This window comes from Euprymna scolopes, chromosome 20, assembly GCF_053919585.1.
Source record: "Euprymna scolopes isolate OS-2025 chromosome 20, ASM5391958v1, whole genome shotgun sequence".
NCBI classification, from domain to species: domain Eukaryota; kingdom Metazoa; phylum Mollusca; class Cephalopoda; order Sepiida; family Sepiolidae; genus Euprymna; species Euprymna scolopes.
The window spans coordinates 74698890-74722725 of NC_136501.1; positions in this window are offsets into that span (position 1 = coordinate 74698890).

Genomic DNA, 23836 nt, shown 5'->3' on the forward strand with positions numbered 1-23836 from the left:
TAAACCTAAAAATGTTTCAAATGTATAATCGTTATTCTTAAAATTCAGTGTTAAGAGAACAGATACGTAAATGTTGTGGGGAAAAATCTGGAAGGAAAAAGAAAAAAGGGAAAAAAGAGAACGCTATAAACTTATCAAGCTGGAATATGAAAAGCAGTATAAAAAACTTACGAAAACAGGATTGGCACCCAGTACTAAAGATAAGGCATTTTCGATTATTATGAGTTTTTGTATTATCAAATATATATAGTGGGGAAATATTTCAAGGGGAAAATATTAGAGCTACTTAAGAGTATGAAAATTTAGATGTTATAATGGTATTAATTAAGGAGTGTTAAAACAGCTTGATATAGTATTCACACTAATTCCAAGAAGTGAAATTTTCGTACCGGAATTTAGTTAATAATATATAAATGTGTGAAGGGTGAGATGCTAAAGAGTATGGAAATAGGAAGATATATTATATAAATTAATTGAGATATCCTCAACATTTAAAAAAAAATACCTCAATATGATTTATAATTTAGTATGTTGATAAGTTATTAGTAGTGGGTGTTATAGTTTTCATATGGTAAATGTTCAAGCATTATCTATTTTATTAAAGTTGGATGTATTCACATTTTTTCTTGTGCGTACATCAAGAAACTAACTATGTCTTTGCATTTATTATAGGTTTACTGAAAGTGACAGTGATAATATTAACTGCTTCGGAGATACAAAGATTAAAAAATTCACCCCCTGGAGTGTATGATCTAGCTTTTCTCAGTATACTCCATTAAATTGAAAGGGAATCTTCTTGTCCTCTAGGCTATTACTTAAGATGCACTCTTATTATTTTGTGTCCTTTGATTTTTTGAAGGAATACATATGGTTTGAAATCTTACTTCTATTGAATTCTTACTTCTATTAAGTTATGGTTGCACCTATATAAGTGCATGTTTTTAATATATTTTCATTATTTAAAGGCTTATTCGACTAGTTAGTATGCCGGGATCCTGAGTTTAATGAAATTGCACAGATGTGCAAGGTGAATACAAGCTAATGTTCTACGGGTTAATATTGGGAATAATATTATTAGAGTTGTTGTTGTTGTTGTTGTTGTTGTTAGAGGATGAGGATGAGGAGGAGAATTCTTCACTGCATATATCTGTGCATTATTTGTTCTGTAAATTTGGTTGGTCTCATGTATCGGCAATTGTGTCACTGTGCAAGCGTATACCACGTCATTGTATAGGCAATCGTCTTTAGGGGAGCATTCTCCTTTATTTTGCAGTTACATTTATTCCTAAAGACTTAATTATGAAACAAATTCTGAGCTTTTTTAATAGTCATATTATTTTTTGAAATCACTTTCTGTGCTAAATTCAGCATTCTAGAGTATGATATTTTTTATAGAATTTTGTTTAATATTGTGCTGTACTTATGTTATGCTGTACTGTATTGTGTTGTACTTATGTTATGCTGTGCTGTATTGTGCTGTACTTATGTATTGTGCTGTACTTATGTATTGTGCTGTACTGTATTGTGATGTACTTATGTTATGCTGTGCTGTATTGTGCTGTACTTATGTATTGTGCTGTACTTATGTTATGCTGTACTTAAACGATTTTTCAACTATTTTAAAGAATTTCTTAGGTAAGTTCGTTTTTACATTTGACTTAAAGGAGGATTAAACCATGTAGCTTTCTTACGCCTTATTGTCCTATTTATATTGTATTGTTTTTAGTTTAGCTGGAATTACCTTATTTAAAATAATACAACTAATAATATTTTTCAAGACCGATAATCACTAGATTTGGATACTAATAGAGCTATTACATTTCATTATCCTGAAGTATATATATATATATATATATATATATATATATATATATATATATATATATATATATATATATATATTTACTAGCATGTGTGACCGGCGTTACTCGGGTGTTTGCAGGTATGTGTTGAGCAAAACAAAGTGGTAGTAGGAAGGCAGGCTCGAACCCGTACCGCGAAGGGGGAAAAACGGGGGAAAACGTGGCGCCTTTGCTGTTACGACCACCGACATCTACAAAATCGAAAAGAAAGGATGACTTTCGAAAATATTTTCGAAAAAAAGCGACCCTCCCTGTAGAAAGTGCCCAGCTGAGAGTGACGAAATTTTTGTGTTTAGCCAATTTTCGGTATTTGTCGTCTAAAGGGTCGAACTTCAACAGGATACTAATCTTGTGAAAATCCGTCGCCTCTGTCGAAAGTTTTAGGCAGATATGCAAACATACATACATACATACATTTATATATTGGTAGCTCAAATTTCCGACTCAAACAAATTAAAAAGCATGCCCTATCTCTGAATCCCCTTTATGTAAAATTTCAAATGTTTAGACTTGAAATTGTCTGAGTAATTTGGTAAATACCGCAGATGTAAAGTTTTTTCTAACTTTCACCCTTATTATGACCCCTATTATGACCCCTATTTGACCCCTTAAAATTTATTGTTTTGGGTTCAAATCAAGTTATTAAATTAGATCCATGTCTTAGGAATCTATATCTAAAATTTCAATTGTTTATACGACAAAATTGGCGGAGGAGTTTGGTAAAGGTCTCAAAGGTCAGATCGTTTAACCGTTAACAGCCAAATATCTGGCCGAAAACGGATTACAAAAAAAATCACAATTGCAGTACCTGTATATCAAATTTCGTGTCTGTAGGCTCAAAATTAACAGAGTTCTTGTGTAGGGAACTGTACACAGACAGCCACACACAGGCAGACAGATACTTTCCTATTTATAGACACACACACACACACACACACACACATATATATATATATATATATATATATATATATATATATATATATATACGTATGTATACGTATATATGTATGTCTGTGTTATTTTTATTATTATAGTTCAGCTCGTTTACAGATATCAAAGTGGCCTCTCCTGAGTCTATCGTTTACACGTACGAGTCAAAGTTTTATCTGATAGCATTTTAATAGTATCTCTTTTCGGACTGCTATCTTCACTTCTCTAAAGTTTAGTCCTCAAGTATTGAAATCTACATACGTTGATAGATGTTTTTTTTTGTTTTGTTTTATAAGATCAGTTCTCCTACCTGGTATGATGTTCATTTTTTTTAGGAACCATGATGTCTTAAAGTCATTTTTGAACGCCTGATATTGGCTTATATTTTTGCACTCGTTTCTATGGAGGTTGTTATTATGCGGGTCAACTACATTAGATAATAATTTCTGGTTTGATGGCCTTGCATGTCATGCATATGAATGGACACCTGAAAAATAAAGGAAAACGCACAGTATGTATTTGAAACACAGAAATATAAACATTAAAATACAATCGTAGATAGTCGATATAAATACTGAAACTGGGTTTGATGAAATCCAGTAATAATGTATAATCTATGCGTTAATATAAAATTACACGGTTGGTTAAGCTCGGGAGCACAAATAGAGAAAAACCTGCAACTTTTCTGTTTGAATATCGTATGGAATAAATACGATAATTAGGCCAATTATTCGCCATACAGATTTAGTAAAACCACCCAATTTCCAAAATAATTTTATAAGGAGTAAAATTTTACAAAAAACAAAAAATTAAAAAAAAAAAACTATTTTTTTCTATTTCTTCTTAATCTTTTTTATTTACATGGAGGTCACCACTTATCAAGGCCCGGATACCACTCAGGGATAAAGGTTATTGCGTGTACAGTAATCAATGAGATAGTATTGTAGTAATCATTAGTATTCGAGATTTGATAGAGTATCTTACTTAAGGGGGCGGCTTGTCAGGAATTTGTTTATGTTGGACTTGAAGACATCGAGGTTGTAGTCAGGTGGAAAACAGGGAAATGGAAGAGAATTGTACTTCTGAGAAAGAAGCTCTGCTCATGGAATCTACGTTTGGATTAAGGCACAGATAAAGAGTGGAGGAAAATTATTGAGAGTATTTTCAGCCAGACGTTGTTTCTCATGAAATATTGGCGAGGGGGGGCGAGAGAGTAGAGCTCAGACGAGCACCTGCCATGGAAATAACGATAGAACAAAGACAGCCTCGCAACGTCTCTTCTGTGGGAGAGATACTGCAGGGAAGGGAAAAGAGCATTCCCCACTAAGCTACGAAGTCTATTTTATACTCTGTCAAGGCAAGATAGGCTGTTTTTAGCAGCTCCTGTCCAGATGTAGCAGCAGCACTCAATCGTTGGACGTACTTGGCTTTTATACAGATAGAGAATTGCATCAGTAATGAGATATCTTCTGGAGCGATAGAAGGATCCCACCATTTTCCCAGCGTCCATGGCAACAGACCTGATGTACGTGTTCCAGTTCAGGTCAATCCCAGAAGCTTCTCAAAACATAATGGTCAATCCCAGAAGCTTCTCAAAACATGGAGCCTCCACAAGACGAGAGCCATCCATTTCGATTGATGCCAGATGGGGATCAGAGCGTTGATGATGTGAAGATAGAAGCTTGGTTTTGGATGCATTTAAAGTGACCAGCCACCTCTTCCCCACTGTACCACGCACTCAATATCAGAGGAGAAAGAATTTGAGAAAACTTTGTCATTTACGGCCTTTGATGTGTTGCCATAGATGGTCGTGTCATCAGCGTAGATATCAACGAACGATTTAAGTATGTGTTTTGGAAGATCATTGATGTAGATAAGGAAGAGAGTCGGGCCCAGGATGGACGATTGAGCGACTCTAGCATTAATACTGTGGGCCTCTGATTTCTGCCCATCAATCACTACTCTTATGAACCTATCAGAGAGAAATGATTGAGAAAACATTTCCAGTGATACCGTAGCTAGAAACCTTGCGAAGTAGACCCTTATGCCATACGTTATCGAACGCCTTGGATATGTCAAGAGCAATTACCCGGGAAAGGAAACCTTTGTCAAGAGATTCCCTAATCCTATGAGATATAACCGTTAGCACATCTGCTGTAGATTCTGCGAAGCGGAAATCATATTGCATGTCACTAAAAAGGTTGTTTTTGCTGAGATAGTTAACTACTTCTTTATTCAATATGGATGCCAACAACTCACTCATGACACGCAGGAGACTTATTGGTCTGTACTGAGAGGGACTTTTCACCTGAATTCTTAAATACAGGGCACACTGATGAGGTTTTCCAAGGTGTTGGAAAGCACTTCTCCTTAAGGCAACGTTTAAACAGTTTTGGTAAGTATGGGGGCAAGTTCTGGTCGAAGCTTTTTCAGCACGATAACTGAATTCCGCCAGGGGCAGTTGCTTTCTGGAATCAAGTTTCTTGATTAGCTTGTCGACCTCACGCACATATATTTGTATGTTGCATAGCGTGTTGTCTGTTATAGAAGGAAATACGGAGAGTTGATGGCCTTCGTCGCATAGGATAGAATTAGCTGCAAAGTTCTTGGCAAATTGTCGGGCCTTGTCTGATGCTGACGAGATGACCTCGGGTCCATTGATGAAGGTTGGGATAGAACGCACGCTCCTGTTCAGTATCCTGTTTGTTATTTGCCAAAACTGGTGGGAACCAAGCCGCTGCTCAGCTACTTTGGATTTAACGGACTGAGCTTATGGCTCTCTTGCATCTTGTATTACTCTTTTACAGTAGTTGCTGGCAGTCCTGAAAGCAGCTTTAGTCTCAGTACATCTAGTACATTGGTAGCTATGGAAAAAGTGATTTCTGTGCGCGATGGCAGCAGAACATTCTGGGGAGAATTTTGCAATTTTTTAGATGGTATGAATCGGTCTATGCGTACAGTTAACCATTCAGTCAGGTCTGATACTATAAAGGACACATCCTTTTTAAACGTGGAATGCAGATGTAGATCAGATATGAATGTACGGAAGCTATCCCAGTCAGCCATAGAATATCGATATACAGTACGGTGGAGAGGTACGTTTGAAGACTTATTACATTTCATTTTTATCCTAACTGTTACAACGGAGTTGTCGGAGGATCCCAGAGGAGATAGAACGGAAAATGAACATAACTCAGTGGAAGTTGTGAGGAAAAGGTCTAGAAGTCTTGCATACTGACCGCTAGTATCGGGAACACGGGTGGGTTTGTGAACAATATGAGTGAGATCATAGATAATGGCAAAATCTTGACAAAACCTCCCCTCGTTATCGGTCTTATTTGAGTTGGTTTGCCATTCCACATTATGGACATTGAAGTCACCGCAAATGTGAATATTAGCCGAAGGATGAGCAGACAGGATGTGATCAATTTTCTCAGATATGCTCTTAAAGATAGTAACCTCAATGTTGTGGGGGCGATAGAGGGCAAATATAAATACAGTGGGGTAAGCCAGTGTAACCCGGAAGCACAATTAAGGTAAATTAGGGCCTTCTCTGGAGATATCCCTACCTCATAGAATGCTATCTTTAATGTTGGCACATATTTCATGCCCATGGCGATCTTGGGGGTCATATTTATGATGTTATATCAGCCAGTGGTTTAATGAATAATGTTTGCTTATTTTTTTTACTTTTACTCATCTAATTTTATACATTAATTAATTTATGTAGATGGTATTTATATGCTCCCCCACTGAGCAAATTAGGCACAAGGCCGTTTTTAATGTGAGGTAAAAACCAGCTCCCCTAACAGTAGGCAAAAAGGGGACACTCTGGTTACCAAAAATAATAATTGTCCCAGTATAGAGGGTTTCCCCTCCATTGACTGGTACAAATTATCTTAAGTGCAGCATCTGCCGGAACAGATGGTATTTATTTGCTCCCCCACCGAGCAAATTAGGCACAAGGCCGATTTTTAATGTGAGGAGTGAAGGGAGGGGGAAGGGAAAAAGGGGACCAGCTCCCGAGAGGTGGGAAATGGGAGCTGGTTAATGGTCAGGCATGTGGGGTTGCCCCCACATCTGGTCTTTGCTAGTCATAGCTAGTCATAGCTTGCAGCATCTGCCGGAACAGATGGTATTTATTTGCTCCCCCACTGAGCAAATTAGGCACAAGGCCGTTTTTAATGTGAGGTAAAAACCAGCTCCCCTAAAAGTAGGCAAAAAGGGGGCACTCTGGTTACCAAAAATAATAATTGTCCCAGTATAGAGGGTTTCCCCTCCATTGACTGGTACAAATTATCTTAAGTGCAGCATCTGCCGGAATAGATACTACACTTTGATCTTGTCGTCCGAGGCCACAGAAATTAATAAATTAATAATTTAATTTATGTAGATGCAACTTTCTTTTGTTCGTTCTGATCGCTTAAAGCGGAAGACGTTTGCACAAAATGTCGAGGTTTGATGAATAATATCACTTATTTTTATTTTTAGATTAATGATTTCCTTTTTTTTACCATTCATTATATTTTTTGTCTTATGCGGTTACTGAAGCACACGAAAATAATCATGCGAGTATTTAGAAACTCATTACAAACGGGAGGAGTGGAAAATATTTCGCGATTATTGCATACTTTCACCTAACAAATTAATAACAGATACTGTAAAGCTTAGATTTAACGGCATTATACTTTTACTACATTAATATAATTGAATCATGGATTCCGAAAATACATTCTAACAAAGTGAAAACATGTCTCTTCAGCAGGTAACAGCGCAAACAAAATAATCGCTCAAAAACAGAAATTTACCTATTGGTAACCTAAAAACTGTCTTAATGTTTCATTAATATTGGCAACTTGTTTTTAACAATTGTGGGGCATATGTGAAAGGAAAAAAGTACTGTTTAAGGCTAGGTTATGGTTAGAAACAAAAAATAAAAGAGTCGTTAAGATCTTCTCTTGAAAAGTATTTCGTGTTGCTGGCGTTCAGATTCTGCGGTAAGTCATTGGCGGCGAGAGGCCAGGTGTGGTCGATTGGAAAAGACGAGCGCAGAAACGTGATGTTGTCAAGCGAGTGACTCACTCCTTCCCGAACCCTAGAACCGAATTCTGATTGTAACCTCACAAGCTATTACGGCGTGTCAAAAAGATTAACATGGCTGATTGGAGACTACACACTCAAATATTGAGGCCCTTCACTGGGGATGGTGACCTAATTAAATGGCTGGAAAAATTAAAGGTGGTGGCAATGTTGCAAAAAAGCAGAGACGTGGTCACCCTGCTGCCGCTCTATGTAGAGGGCGAAACCCTCACACTTTACCAGCAGATGCACGATGAAGATAAGGGAGGCCTTGCCTCAGTGGAGCAGAGACTGAAATTGGTTCGCTGAGAGTCCATTTGAAGCACTCGGCAAGCTTGTAAGTTGAAGGTGGACTGACGAGTCTGTTGACGTCTTTGCTGCGGAGATCAGTAGACTGGCAGGATTGGCTGGTTACGTGGGGAGGAGCCTAGAGATGACGGTAAATCTATACATAGTGAACGGCTTCCCAGAAGAAATATCCGCGAACGTGCAGAGAATCACTGAGCCCAATACTATGGAAGTGGACGATCTTTTGTTCCACGCCAGAATCCTAGTCAAGAAGGTCAAGACCCCAATCGTGGCTGCAGTGTGAATGGAAATACGTCCAAGAGCCCCCACTTGAATGACGAAAGACAGGCGGCGAGGCGACAGGAGGGGAGACCTATCATCAAGTGCTTCCGCTGCCAGGGTCCTCACCTAATCAAGGACTACAAAGAGCAAAGACCCGGGGTAACCTGCTCCCAATGTGGACGATTGGGGCACATCAGCCGCTATTGCGTCGCTACGCGGGACCAGGGAAACGAGCGAAGGGAAGCCATTGTGCCAGTGGTTACCCTTCTCTGTGGAAATGGTGCACAATGAAACGGTGCCTCAGTTACCGGTAGTAGTTAATGAGAAGAGAGCCATTGCCCTTGTTGACACAGGCTGCACCACGACGTTGGTAGCGAAGAATGTCGCTAGGTCATGGAGTGGATCCAGCAGTGTAAGGACCGTGGATGTCAGGAAGGTGAAATGCCTAGGAGAGACGACAGCGGAAGTACTGGCGCAAGGTGTGCCCATTGGACTGCGAACCCTGGTGTTGGATCGTCTGGTCGGTGGTGTTATGTGATTTTAGGTTTAAGTACGATCAACCAACTTGGGGGCGCTACGTTGAGAGGGAGACAAGTGACTTTTGGATGCCTCGGCACAGTAGGGATGGCAAGAGTGGAAGGTGATAGAAACATTAGAACGCAAAAACCGGAGGTTTGCTGCATCGAGGACGAGGATTTCCTGGTGAGGCTCGATGGCGAGAGCTAGACGGTGGAATGAAAATGGACCTCCGGGCCTCCAGAACTACGAAACAAAGAAAGCTGCTACGAGAAAACACTTTGAGAAGAAATAAGAAAAGGATGGTGCACCTTCTCCAAGTGATATTACCTCAAGTAATAGCACGAAGCTGGATACTCTAACAGACTAGATAAATTCTTCTCCTGGAATCCAGTAAGACCATGATACCAACATGAAAGATATACTACAACGTATAAAAATGGTTACTTGGGGAGAGAAAAATTATGTTCTCAATCTTTACTGACTTAGTGCTTGAGAGATAAAGAACTTTAATGGAACATTCGAATATCCATGTATCTCATATAGATTTCAAGTGTCAGCCCCAGGTTGTGGGCCTCTTGATTTCTAAGAACTTCGACTGAAGTAAATAAAACAAGAAAGGGACAACTGTCTTTATAAAAGGAATCTTCATAAATACTTAGAAGCATCCCTAGAAGACGAAGCTGTAACGAAATACAAATAGAAGCCATAAAGAGAACCGTATCTATTCTGAAGAGAACCCACGGATATAAATGTAAATCATAACATAATCAAGTGTTAGCTGCACGAGGGAGCCCTTGATCTCTTAAAACTTAATTAAGTAAAAAAAAAAGAGAAAAAAGAAAGGGGGTTGACGTATGCGGAAATGGAGGAGGATGGAGCGGCCCATTAAGATTATCGACCTAAAGTCAGCCTATCTGCAGATCTATGTAGATGAAAAACACTGGCAACATCAACTGGTCCGGTATGTATTGCCTGATGAGGTGTGTTGAGCTCGGCCCCCAAAATTATGACTGCCGTGCTGAAGACGGCGCTGAGAAAAGATTGTACAGTGGACAAGGCCACTAGTTCGTGCATTGACAACATTCTGGTGGAGGAAGAAGAGGTGGCAACGTGGAAAAGGAGAGGCCATGTCGAGAGGTATGGGTTGACGGGAAAACCGGCAGAGTCCCTGGATGGAGGAGAGGTGTTGGGGCTGAAACTATGGTGAGATGGAAAAGAAAGTCTTGTCTTTAGACGAGGGAATGCAATATCTGAAATCGGAACCGACCTGACAAAACGAGAACTCTTCTCGGTCTGCGGAGACTGGTAGGACACTATCCAATCACCGCCTGCCTCAGGGTAGCGCGCATATTTATTAAACGGCAAACGGGCACTGATGGCTGGGAGGGCCGTGTGACGAAGGAGGTCACGAACATGTTGCAAGAAATCATCGCGAGAGTTACGAAAGAGGACTCAGTAAAGGGCGTCAACGGCGAAGACGCTGGTGTGATTTAGGTCGATCCCAGCAGCCTGGCATTGGGCGTCGTATTAGAGATAGGAGATGTAACTGTGGAACATGCGGCGTGATTAAGAAAGAAAAACGACTATTCCCATATAAACCTAGTCGAACTGGAGGCCGCTATGAAAGAGATCAATCTGGCCCTGAAATGGGGATTGAAAATAATTGAAATCAAATCCGATTCAGCAACGGTAGTTTCATGGATCAGGTCGGCAGTGACTGGCGATAAAAGAGTTAGGCCCAGAGGTGATGCAGAAATGCTGATTAGGCGCAGGCTCGGAGCACTCGCAGATCTTATAGCGGAATTCAAGTTGAGGGGATCAGCTATGCTAGTCCCATCAGAACAGAACAATGCGGATTCGATGGCACGGGTAAAGAAGGCCTGGCTGCAAGAGGGAAAGGAAGTTTCCTCGGTATGCTGTGCAGGGGAGGAAGTTAAAAAGTTACACGAAATGCACAACTTTGGTTGAGGACGGACGTTATTCCTGGCAAGAGAGGTTTACCGGAAACCACCGAGGAGGAGGAGGAGGAGGAGGTCAGGGAGGTAGTGGAGCACTGTCAGGAGTGCCAATCGATAGACCCCGGACCATCCAGACACGAAGCAGGAGAGTTACACATTGCGGCGTACTGGAAGCGATTGGCCATGGATGTGACCCATTTCCGCCATAAGCTGTATCTATCGATGGTCGACTATGGACCGGGGAAGGTTGCTATCTGGAGAGACATCAGAGAAGAAGCTGCATGGGCGATCGGAAGGGTCATCGAAGAAATATTTTTGGAGAGAGGGCCGGTTGAGGAACTGTTAATGGCCAATGGTCCGGCTTTCTGATCAGAAGCCTTTAAAAAGGTGGGTGATAAGTGGGGAGTAAGGCAATTTTTAGGGCAGCGTATCGGCTGAGTGGCAATGGAATAGTGGAGTGGAATCATCGCACCATCAATCCCGCTGCGGAAAAAAGCAACATTTTCCCATGGAGTCGGTGTTTGGTACAACATCTCACCGAAAACCAGACAAGATGAGGCAACTGTGCCTCATGGGGCCATCTTCGCAGGCAGGATCCGAACAACAAAACGGCAGGAATTGAGGGAGAAGACGCTACTATTAAATTGGGTATGTATGTGTGGGTGAAGCCCCAATGCAAAATGTACGACTCGCTGGGAAGGGGGGTTGTAACGAGAACGCAGTCGAAGAACAAAGTGATGGTGAATAGTGTTCCCCGGCATATCCTAGACCTGCGCCGTGTAACCTTGCCGGTACGTAGTGATGGCAGTGAAGAGGAGAAATCGATTCTACCGATAAGCTAACGATGCACCCCCAATTCAACTTTGCGGTTCTTTACAACTGGGCGAGAATGTATGTAATGAACCTGAAAACGTCAACCCCTAAGAAGTTCTCCCCCAGAGTTCTTAATTTGAGAGGAGGAGGCCTGCTCGAATGAAGGATCATGAAGTGTCTTATTGATCTCGAAGATCAGGGGGGGGCGTGTGGGATATATGCGAAAGGAAAAAAAGGTACCGTTTAAGGCTAGGTCATGGTTAGAAACAAAAAAGAAAAGAGTCGTGAACATCTCTTGAAAAGTAGTTCGTGTTGCTGGTGTTCAGATTGTGCGGTGTGACATTCGGGGCGAGAGGCCAGGTGTGGTCGGTTGGAAAGAAAAGGGCAAAAACGGGCCGTTGTCGAGCGAGTGACTCACTCCTTTCAGAACCTCAGAACCGAATCCTGATCGTATTCTCACAATAATTAAGCATGGTAACATACATGCAGAGGTAAAAATATGCATAATGTATTTAAACATCCAATAATCGCACAAACAAATTAAATCAATTCTAAACATGATGCCATTCTGCTAAAAGAAACATATATAGCATAACAATTTCAAAAGATTTCAAAAAGTTTTAATCGTCGCTCAAAATTATTACAATTAAATACTGGAACCTTTACAATTTTACTACCGTGAGCTCTAATAAAAGGTTTGAGAATTATTTTTTTTTTTTAACATGCATCGCTAAATCTTTTCTTGCGCACATGGAACCGTAAAATGTAATCAAACATCTATTGTTCTTTCCTTGCTCGGACTTAACAAACTATTAAAATATGAACACAGCAGTAGTTTGGGAACGTAAACATGCACAAAATACCGATACGCCAACAGCCCCCCCCCCACAAAAACCGACTCTAAAATTATTTTACGGATACCAATATGTATTTTTCTATTTTTGAGTATAATCACTCTTTAATAATGCTGTATTTGTTTTTATACATATATTCTTGACCGATTACTTAGGCTTCAAAGCTGAGATTCTCATGCCGACACATTTTTAGAACTAAATAAATGCTTCTAAATAAGTTAAAATTTACGTTGAAATCTACATGCACAATAGTTTGTGTTTTATTTGCTACAGAAACAGTTATTTTTTATGCATTTATTGGTTACCAGCTTTACTTTCTGTGGCGTATTTTATTATTTAATGCTAGAGCTACTTATAGAAAAAGTGTGTGCAGTATACTGAGAAGAAAAACGATGGCTGGTTTTAAAGATACTCTCATCGGTAGAAGGCAGTTATCTACCCCTGATTTCGCTCAACCTAATAAGTTAATAAACAGTTAGATTTTCAAATTTTGAAAACTTCTGTGTTTACTTTTTATTATTTTTCTAATGGACCATTTTTCGGAATATTTTGAAGTTATACTGATTTGAAAATGGCAAATAAGTAGTTTTTCCCTTACATGTTTCTTTTAGACTTAGCCAGTACTTATATGTTATCGACGCAAACCAACACTAATCGTTAGTAACCAACAATGTTGATAATCACAGATAGTGACTTCCACTAGCTGCCACTGTACAACTATATTCTATTTGTGCTAGGGCTGCCAGTATCCGTTTTTCCAGGAATGGTAGTGGCCACCAACAACAACTGTAGTTTAATTTGTTTTCGAGGGGGGGGGTTCTTTAACGATTCTGTCTTGGAACTGCCATGCTTCCATCAGGCAACATCGGTTAACGGGTCCTGCTAGTTTAAAATAATTATGAGTTTTTTTGAATCATGAAACATGAAAACAAAGTTATCGTTTTTTTTATTAAATGTTTTATTATTATATTTCAAGCAGTCCCCCGCTCTTGGTCACAAAAAGTATCGAAATTAAAATGAAACCCGTTGAAAAAATTGGAAATTTATATTTTAGACAGCGTTCATTCCTTGCAACAATGATCGAAAGAGTTCACATGAATTATTTTTGCCATTTGTGAAAAAAGAAAGTTGTATTTTTTTCTTTTGCAGTGCATTAACGTGTATTTCTAACGGTCAAAATGGAGAGAAATCCTTCATGACCGAGACGATTTTTATTTTTATTTTTAGTCTTTGTTCCTATTCAGGGCGTCCTTTTTTTAGATGGGAGGGATTGACCCAATATGAAAAAAACGATATTATGTAAAAGTCTCCCCTCCTAGGTGCAATAATATTATTAGCAATATTATCATTATCATTATTATTATTAAAACTATCATCATTGTTATTAATACTTTACTATATTTATCTATTATTATTTTTGGTTCAACTATTACTCTTATATATGAGAAAAATATTGTTTTTACTGTTCCATGAATTTCTTTAAGATTCTAACCATTTATTATACATAGTGAAATCAATTGCGTCTCTGTTTGCCGTTTGAAATAAACGCTAATGCGTTGCAAAAGAAATTTTAAAACTTAAAAAGTAAAAACTACAACATTCTTCTTCCGCAAGCGGAAAAAAAAAATACTTCACGCGAACTCTTTCGAACATTGATTCAAGGAATGAACGCTGTCGAAAATACAAACATTTTTCCAGGTTTTTCAACGTCTTTCATTTCTATTAACGCAAGACCGATAGCTTGATAGCGATGAACAAAAATATTAAGGATTATGTGTGTTTCTAACAAATTAATTAAACAACGAATAAGATTTAATTGATTTAATCTCGATGGGCAATCCGCCGTTGCCCGGGGCCATAAATGTAAATAAATTGATAATGATCGGTCGATTACTTTAGCTGGGATATTTTATCAAACAAATAAAAAATAATTTAGAGTTAAATTTTTTTCTGGCTTTATTTTAGATCGCATTCAAAAAAAAAAATATATATATATATATATAAATATATATATATGTGTGTGTGTGTGTATGTGTGTGTGCGTGTGTGTGTGCATACGTTCCAAATGGCGCAGGGCATAACCCACAGTCGGTGATATTTTGTATATTTTAAAAATAAACTATGGCCGATCAGATAAAAACGTAGCTCATTCCAAAAATGAACTCGATTTTATTAAATAAAAAAGTACAAATGTGTGTATGTTTGAGATGTGGAGAAATTGATATGTTGGTTATACGTGTGTTTTTCTTTTTAAATTCAAAACTTCAAAGAAAATGTAAAAAATAAATTAAAGATTCCAACGCCAACACAACTACATTATGTAAGAAAGAAAAATAGAACAAAACAGCACACAACTGAATTGATAATTAAAATATATGAGATAAAAAAGAAGAAGAAGCAGAAGGAGAAGAAAAAGAAGAAATGCTATCGCATTCTCAGACCTAACAGAATCGAACACACGAATACAAACACACGCATGCACGAACTAAAATGAATAATATTTGGAAAAGAAATAGGCGCAGTGAGATATTTGAGAGGCGGAGAGGCGAAGAGTAACCCCTTTACATACTATGAGTCCCGTATAATTGAAAGGACACCAGCCCATCCTCTATGTAGCTCTATTAGATAGATGTTATCTTACGCATGCCCACGCACATACACACACACAAAATAAAGCTAACTTGCCGAAAAAAGAAAATGGATTGGATAGTGTGGTAGTGTATATTGTGTGTTAAAGGTTACATATGTAAGCATAATGTTAAAGTGTGTTCAAGATAAAAACAAACTCGATGGCAAGGGCTGTGTAACATTTAGTTGCTGTTTTGACGACGACAGAAGAGGATTTTTAGTAAATTAACTTGACGCCAGGCGAAATAATGTTTCTTATTGACGCCATACTTTTATGGTAGTTCGAACTGGATTCTGGATCAGAGCTTAACCTATCAGAATGGACGGACTATGAGAAAGGAGGCTTTATTATTAATAGATCCGAAATTCGAAAGATTTTGTCATATCTATTAGTGAACGAGCTAGTTACAGTCGATGTAATCACAGAATCTTGGAACATCTAGGTTTCTTTCCGGTGACTACTGGTAGCAGTGGTAGAATTAAATATTTAAAGAGAAAATGGGTACTTCTCCCCTAACGATATTGCCATTGCTATGGGGGTCGTTCCTAGTATTCAATATAGTATTTTATAAAATCGACTGGATTGATATGGTCTGTGAATGATATATAGGATAGTGATATTAGCCTAGTTGTATTGAATTTGTACTTGGAATCTGCTGCTGTAACCTACAATATTTTTTCCGTCGTGGAATTCCTGCGTCTAATAATTATTGTATAATTGATAATTAATGATTATTAGTTAATTATTAATATTATTCATATTGCATAATTTAATTTTCCATTTTTTCCATCACCACTTATCAAGGTCAATAGGCCACTCTAGGATAAGCATTAAAGAGTGCACAGTAATCAATATAGTGAAAGTTAATAAATAAATTTGTTAACTTAAGTGAAACGGCTCATCAAGAATTTGTTTACGTTTCTCTTGTAGACAACATTTGTAGCCAGCTGGAAAGCAAGTAAACGGAAGGCAGTTCCACAAGCGTGCAGTTCTAAGAAAGAAGCTTTGTTCATGGAATCTACGTTTAGATTTAGACACCGATAAAGAGCGGGGGAATTATTGATAGTGTTTTCAGATAGATGCGTGTTTCTCCTAAAACTTTGGCGAGGGGGACAATAGATTTAAGCTCATCAAGCACTTGCCATGAAAAGAACGTTAAAGCAGGGAAAACTCGCAACTTCTGTTCTTTAAGAATGAGGTTGCAGGGAAGAGAAAAGTGCATCCCCCTCAGAGGCAACGGATTTGATGCATGTGTTCTGCTATACTCCTTGTGTGCAAAAAAAAAAACACTTATTTCTTGAGCGGATTGTGATGTGTGATTAGAAATGGATCCATTACGAACACCGGCGAGGTTCGGCAGAGTAGTTGGATGCCGGAGAAGCTCCACATCACTTCCCGAAGCCGAACCCTCACAAATGTGTTGGGGACCCTTTGGTTGTCTATGGCCGGTCTCACTCATGACAGTTTCTTGAATTCGGGCAAAACGATTACGGCGGAGAAGTACTGCTGACAAATTGAGGAAATGTATCAGAAGCTCTAACGTATGTGCCCGATATTGGTAAATATGAAAGGACAACTCTCCTCCATGTCAACGCTCGCCCGCATGTTGCTTAACTGACCCTACAACAGCTGAACGCATTGGGCTATGAGACACTGCCCCATCGTCATATTCACCGGACCTCTCGCTCACCTATTATAATTTTTTCAAGTATCTCTGACAGATTCTTGCGCGAAAAATGCTTCAAAAGCCGAGGTGATGCCAAATCGACCTTCCAATGACTTTATCGCTTCCAGAATTCCAGATTTCTATTCTAATATGATAAATAAACTTGTTACTCGTTAGCAAAAATGTGTTGGTATCTCTGTTGCAGTTCTTGGTAATCTTTCTTTGAAAACTGATAAGCCCTTTCATTCTATAATAATCAGTCTAACAATGGCTGTTAAGGTTCTTTATGAAGATAAGTCTAAGGTTTTTATTCCTGATTCAATTCTTAGTGTCGGTCTCAATAATTTTATTTCATTTTCTCAAATTATTCACTCTCCGATTATTAAAATCATGTTTCTCTTTTTGTTGGACAGAATCCTCTATTGCTCTTATCTTAAATAGTGTTGGTTATAAGTCTGATATAAGTATCGTTCTGTTAGTATCCTCTATGTTAATAGCAACGTTTTGGAAAGGTTAGTCAACGGCACGCATGTTGATTTTCTTATAATCCGGTATCCTTTTATTGATGTTCAGTATGGCTTTCCTGGTTTCTTTCAATTGCTGGTCTTTTAATTGCGGTCGGTTTATGGAAAATTCAGGAGACGACAGAGTTAATGCAGTTGACATTTCGAAGGCGTTCGACACAGTGTAACATTATGGCTTTCTACATAAACTTTAAGGATATACCATTGGTAGTAACGCTCTAGACATCATTTTGTATTTTCTCTCGGACTGGAGCTTTAGAGAAACTCTGGATCGTTTCTCTTCATCCCCTTATACTACTGATAATGATGAGGTTCCTCTCGGATTTATTTTATTGCCAATGCTATTTTTTCTATATCAATGGTCATGCAGAAAATATTATTAAGAAAATGTATAAATATGCTGATGATACCATTTTCTATCCTAGTGTTTTTTCTATCATCAGTTGAAATAGGCAGCTTATCTAGAAGTTGCCTTGGGTTCAGTTGTAAGTTGGAGTACAAATCCTGTTAGGACTCTGCTTGTACCTTTCACAAGTTGAAAGCGTGACTCTTTTTTCCTAGGATTCTTACAGCTTGTCCTCACTATGAAACGTCTTGCTTCATTTATCACCAAATCTTTTTTAGACTACATATATTATAGCTATTGCAATCGCTGCTTCTCTTAAAGTATGGTGTCCATATCGTTCTAAACACTTTCTCAAACATGATTTCAGACGACGTATAAAGTGGTTATGCTATATTTGGTTATTGAATTTATGTCCCGTTTGAGAATGCTTTATAAGATGAAAAACATATCTGCAATCTAATTACTTTGACTCTATTTCCTTCTCTGTAACTTCTCTCTTACATTTATGTTGTAAGTCTTAGTCTTTTCTATAAATAATTTTATTTCTATAAATATTCTATTTTATGTGTTCTGTTTATTTGCATCGGCCTGTTTGACTTGCTGGTTTAGTCGTCTTTATCAATCCGCTATTTTCATACCCCCTTGTGTTAACGCTTCTTATTTCAGTAGCTTCTTTTCTTGTGGGACTGCCTTCCAACTGACTGATTCTCCCCTACTATTAACCTTTGGTTCTTTTTCAGGATAAAGGATAATAGGCATCTCCTGGCCTTGCGATATTGATCTTTCGTTTGTGCTAGCTCCTTACATTAAGTAGCTTCACGCCTTGTTTGGAGGGATTTCCATAAAATAAACATGATCCTAAATCAATTGATTTTCGAAAAAAATGTTTAGGGCAGAATACAAAAAAAAACAAAAAAAAAACAAGGAAAATATCGAGCTTTCCCTACTCATGATTGAAGAATAGATTTTGATTTTAGATTGTTTTGATTGTCAACCGAGAGTCTAATTGGGATGCAAAAATAAAAAGAAAAATGAATATTACTATGCTAATCCGTCTTTTAATACTGCTTTCATTTTGAGATGAAATTAGATTCTATTTCGATCACTGATTTAAAAATTAAAAAAAACACAAATGTTGTTTTATAGCAAACTTTCATTATTATATTTGATTTTATTTTTGTTGATTGAATCAAATTCACAATAATCTGAAGATTATTTTTCTAGTTCGAAAGATTAAATATTTTCAAGTTTCGTAGGTTTTAAAAATGAGTTTTAGATGCAACCGCAGACTCTGTCTGTTCGACCGTTGCACTACTACGCTGAAGTAAGGAATATCGTTGTCAGTAACACTTCAGTGTGTTTTTTTTTAACATTTAAAAAATTTTTTCTGATCTGTTCACCCATCTCTATATAATACTTTGCTGTTTTGTCCGTCGCTTGCTTTTAGATTCCATCTTTTACATCCTCACAATTCCAAAAAAGGTTCTGTCCATATGATGGTCTATATGTCTGTTACGCGTCACCTTATAAAAGACGTCCTATACTTAACAGCTTAGAGAGCACGGTCGCATATTAGGAATGCTACCTTTTTTATCCTGAAAAAATATAATTTCAATTAATACCTTCTTAACAGATAAGCTTTTTTGTTGATTCGAAAGAGACTAGAGTAAAAAGTAAAAGAAAACTCACAAACATATTTTTTACTTTAAATTTAAATTATACATAAAGAATAGTCACTCCCCACTGGATTAGTGACATGTTAACACAAAACCTACCCGATATGTAGCAGCTGTTGATCCATGTATAAATATATCCTTCAAATTTAAAATTCTCATTGCATAATTCTATGTTTTTAAGGTATACTTTTCATTTATTAGGTTTCATTAACATTGAATAGATTTTATTTAAATTACCTTGTTTCAAGATATTACATTTAAGATATAACGTTTCAATATAGTTCATTTAAATACCTATTAATATTATTAAATTAGCCCGTTTGAATGGATTTCATTGGAGTTACCGCATTTAATTAGATAACATTAATATTGCAACGTTAAAATAGATTTAATTTAAATTAGTTTATTTTGAATATATTTCATTAAAATTAATTTATATAGATTTCATTAAAATTACCCCGTTTCAATATATTTCATTAAAATTACTTTGAATAGATTTCATGAAAATTACCCTGTTTGAATATATTTCATTAAAATTGCTTTGAATAGATTTCATTTAAATTACCCGGTTTGAATATATTTCATGTAAACTACATATATAATAGATTTCATTTAAATTAGTCCGTTTTATTATATTTCATTTAAAGTACAATGCTGGAATATATTTAATTAAAATTACCCTATTTGAATAGATTTCATTTAAATAATCTTAGTTTCATTAAAATTACCCCGCGTTGTAATATATTTCATTTAAATCATCTTGTTTAAATGTATTTTATTTAAATAAGCCTATTTTGTTATATTTTGTTAAAATTACTCCGTTTGAATATATTTCATTTAAATTACCCCGTTTGAATATATTTCATTACAAGTATACCGTTTTGATATATTTAAGTAAAATTAACTTGTTGCAATATAGTTCATTTAAATCACGCTGATTTTATAGCCTTTATTTTAATTGTCCTGATTTAATATGTTTTATTCAAATTACCTTCTTTGCATAGATATCAGTCGTTTGAATAGATTACGTTTAAATTACTCGGTTTGAATATATTCAATTTAAATTGCCCCGTTTGCGTAGATTGCATTTAAATTATCCTCTTTGTATATATTTCACTTAAATAACGTTGTTTGATTATATTACATTCAAATTACCTCGTTTAAATATATTTCACTTAAATTACTCTGTTTCAATATATTTCATTTAAATTACTTTGTATAAATAGATTTAATTTTAATCGCCCTTTTTAAAAATATTTTATTTAAGTTACATCGTTAGAAAATATTCCGTTTAACTCATCTTGTTTAAATATATTTCATTTAAATAACCTTTTTTGAATGGAGTTCATTAAAATTCCCCGTTTTAATATATATTTCATTTAAATTATCTGGTTTGAATATATTTCATTTAAATTACATGGTTTGAATATATTTCATTTAAATTACATGGTTTGAATATATTTCATTTAAATTACATGGTTTGAATATATTTCATTTAAATTACATGGTTTGAATATATTTCATTTAAATTACATGGTTTGAATATATTTTATTAAAATTACCCTGTTTTGAACGATGTCTTTTAAATTAACCTGTTTGAATAAATATCATATAAATTACCCTATTTGACGTACTTCACTTAAATTTCCCTTATTGCGTTGATTTTATTTAAATTAATTTATTTGAATTGATTTAATATAAATTACCCTCTTTGAATTGATTTAATTCAAATTACCCTTTTTGAATTGATTTAATACAAATTACCCTCTTCGATTAGATCTTATTTGAATTGTCCTTTTTGAATAGATTTCATTAAAATTTTCCTCTTTGAAATGATTTGAATAAGTATTAAATTGTCCTCTTTGAAATGATTTAATTATTAATTGTCTTAATAATTATGTAATAATTGTCTTAATAATTAAGTAATAATTGTCCTCTTTGAAATGATTTAATAAGTATTAAATTATTTAAATAAGTATTTTTAATAGATTTCATCTAAATTAGCATTCTTGAATTGATTTCGTTTATATTCCCCTATTTGAAAAGATTCCATGTAACTTACCCTCTTTGAATAGATTTCATTGATTTTACTTATTTGAATAGATTTCATTTAAATTATGCTTTATGTAAAATACCCGGTTTTAATACATTTAATTTAAATTACTCTGGGTGAATAGATTCCATTAAAAGCAACTCGTTTTAAAAGATTTAAATTAAACACTATTTGAATAGATTTCATTTATATTATCTAATTCTATTATATTTCATCTAATGAAATTTTATAAAAATGACGCCGTTTGAATAGATTTCTATACATTACTCCGCTTGAATAGATTTAATTTAAATAATCGGAATTGAATAGATATAATTTACATTACTCGTTTGAATTGATTGTATTTAAAGTTGCTTGTTTGAATACATTTTATTTAAATTACCTTTTTGAATATATTTTATTAAACTTTATTTAACTTTCCGAATAAATTACTTAAATTAACTTTTTTTATTCAAATTACTTGATAACAACATTTTATTTAAATTAACTCGTTTGAATGGATTTTTTTAATTACTCATCTGAATACATTTTATTTAAATTAAACTGTTTGAATATATTAAATTTAAATAACCTTGTTTGTTTAAATTAATCGTCGTGATTACATTTTGTTCTAGTTTACTCATTTGACTTGATTTTATTTAAATGACTCGTTTGAATATATTTTGTTTAAATTAATTTGTTTGAATATATTTTATTTACATTAAGTCGTTTGAATTTATTTTATTAAAATTACCTCGCTCGAATTCATTTTATTAAACTTTCCTCGCTTGAATAGTTTTAAATTAAATTACACTGCTTATATATATATATATATATATATATATATATATATATATATATATATATATATATATATATATTTAAAATTATCACATTAATATAGATTTTTTAAATTACCCTGTTTGAATAGATTTCATGCAAATTACCCATTTGAATATATTTTTTTATATTACCCTGTTTGAAGATTTTCAGCCACGACAGTCATTTTCAACGCCCTCAGTCTGTGGCATTATGCAATCCTTTTTTTTATAATCTGCCCAAGACACAATACTATATTTTCTCTTTTTGTGGTTATATAAAAGACATTTCTCAATCGATAGTTGGTATTTTGTTCCTAAATATTTTTACTTCCCGCATTTTTGCTCAGTTGTTATGAACCATTTATTTCAAGATATTCATAGACTGTTTTACTGAATATTTCTCTCAATGTCTTCTATAACAAGTTCAAGCAAGCAATTAGTTTGTCATTTCCAACATCTAGTGTTGGTAAGATATTTCATTAATAAAATAATCATTTCTTGTACAAGTCATTCTAGTATCTGGCAGAATTTAACATAACCAGTCAAAGAAACAACAAGCTTCTAATAGATTCCTGTGAAAGATTGCAAAGATGAATGCTAATAGATCCGAGTCCTTTCCACTAAGGCATGAACTTCATTTGTTTCATCAAATCTTTAACAAAAATATGACTATCCTCTTGTTTATGTCTTTCGAGACTTTCTCTTATACTCTCGACCCATTAAGTATCAGAATTTTAGGACGTAACTCTTGACTATGTGCTTGACCAAACCTTTGTAGTTTCTTCAAAGGTAGGTGCCATTGTTTGAGCTTCAACGCCTTTCACATTTCTAAAAAGATTGACTTGAATAAATTGTCCTACAACTGTTGGATTCTGGTAGTATACCTTTTAATATTGGAGACTTTTGCTATGATACCCTTCTTTATATCTTCCACAGTGATATTAAACCCTTCATTAATAAATTTGTATCGTCTATCTAGTTCTTTGTTTACTTTTTATTTGCATTTGTTTTTTTGTTTTTTTTTTAAGGGTGCTTAAATTCGACCCAGATATTTATTTAATCTCTTCAAATAACCGGCACTTCTCACCCTTTTCGTGTTTCAGTTTTTGGTTCATTACCCTGTTCACTTTATTGTCACATTTCATAACTTTGTTTGATCAAAATATTGCAATTAAAAAACTTTCCATTTTCACTTTTCTCTTTAACTCGTTCAGTCTATTAAACACATTTAATTCATCATCTGTTATTTCTGCATTAGAAGTTCCATTATCATTAAGTAAGTTGCCCCCCTCCTCTTTGAAGCAAAATAATTATCTATCATTCCTGTAGTGTTATAGCCATTTTCTTCTTTTTCTTCTATCTCTTGACCCATTTAATAAACCTCTAGAAGTGTTTGAATAGAATCAAATCTGGCCAAGATATTATTATTATTATAATTATTATTATTATTATTATTATTATTTGCATTATTATTTGCATTATTATTTGCATTATTATTATTATTATTATTATTATTACTATTATTATTATTATTATTATTATTATTTGCATTTA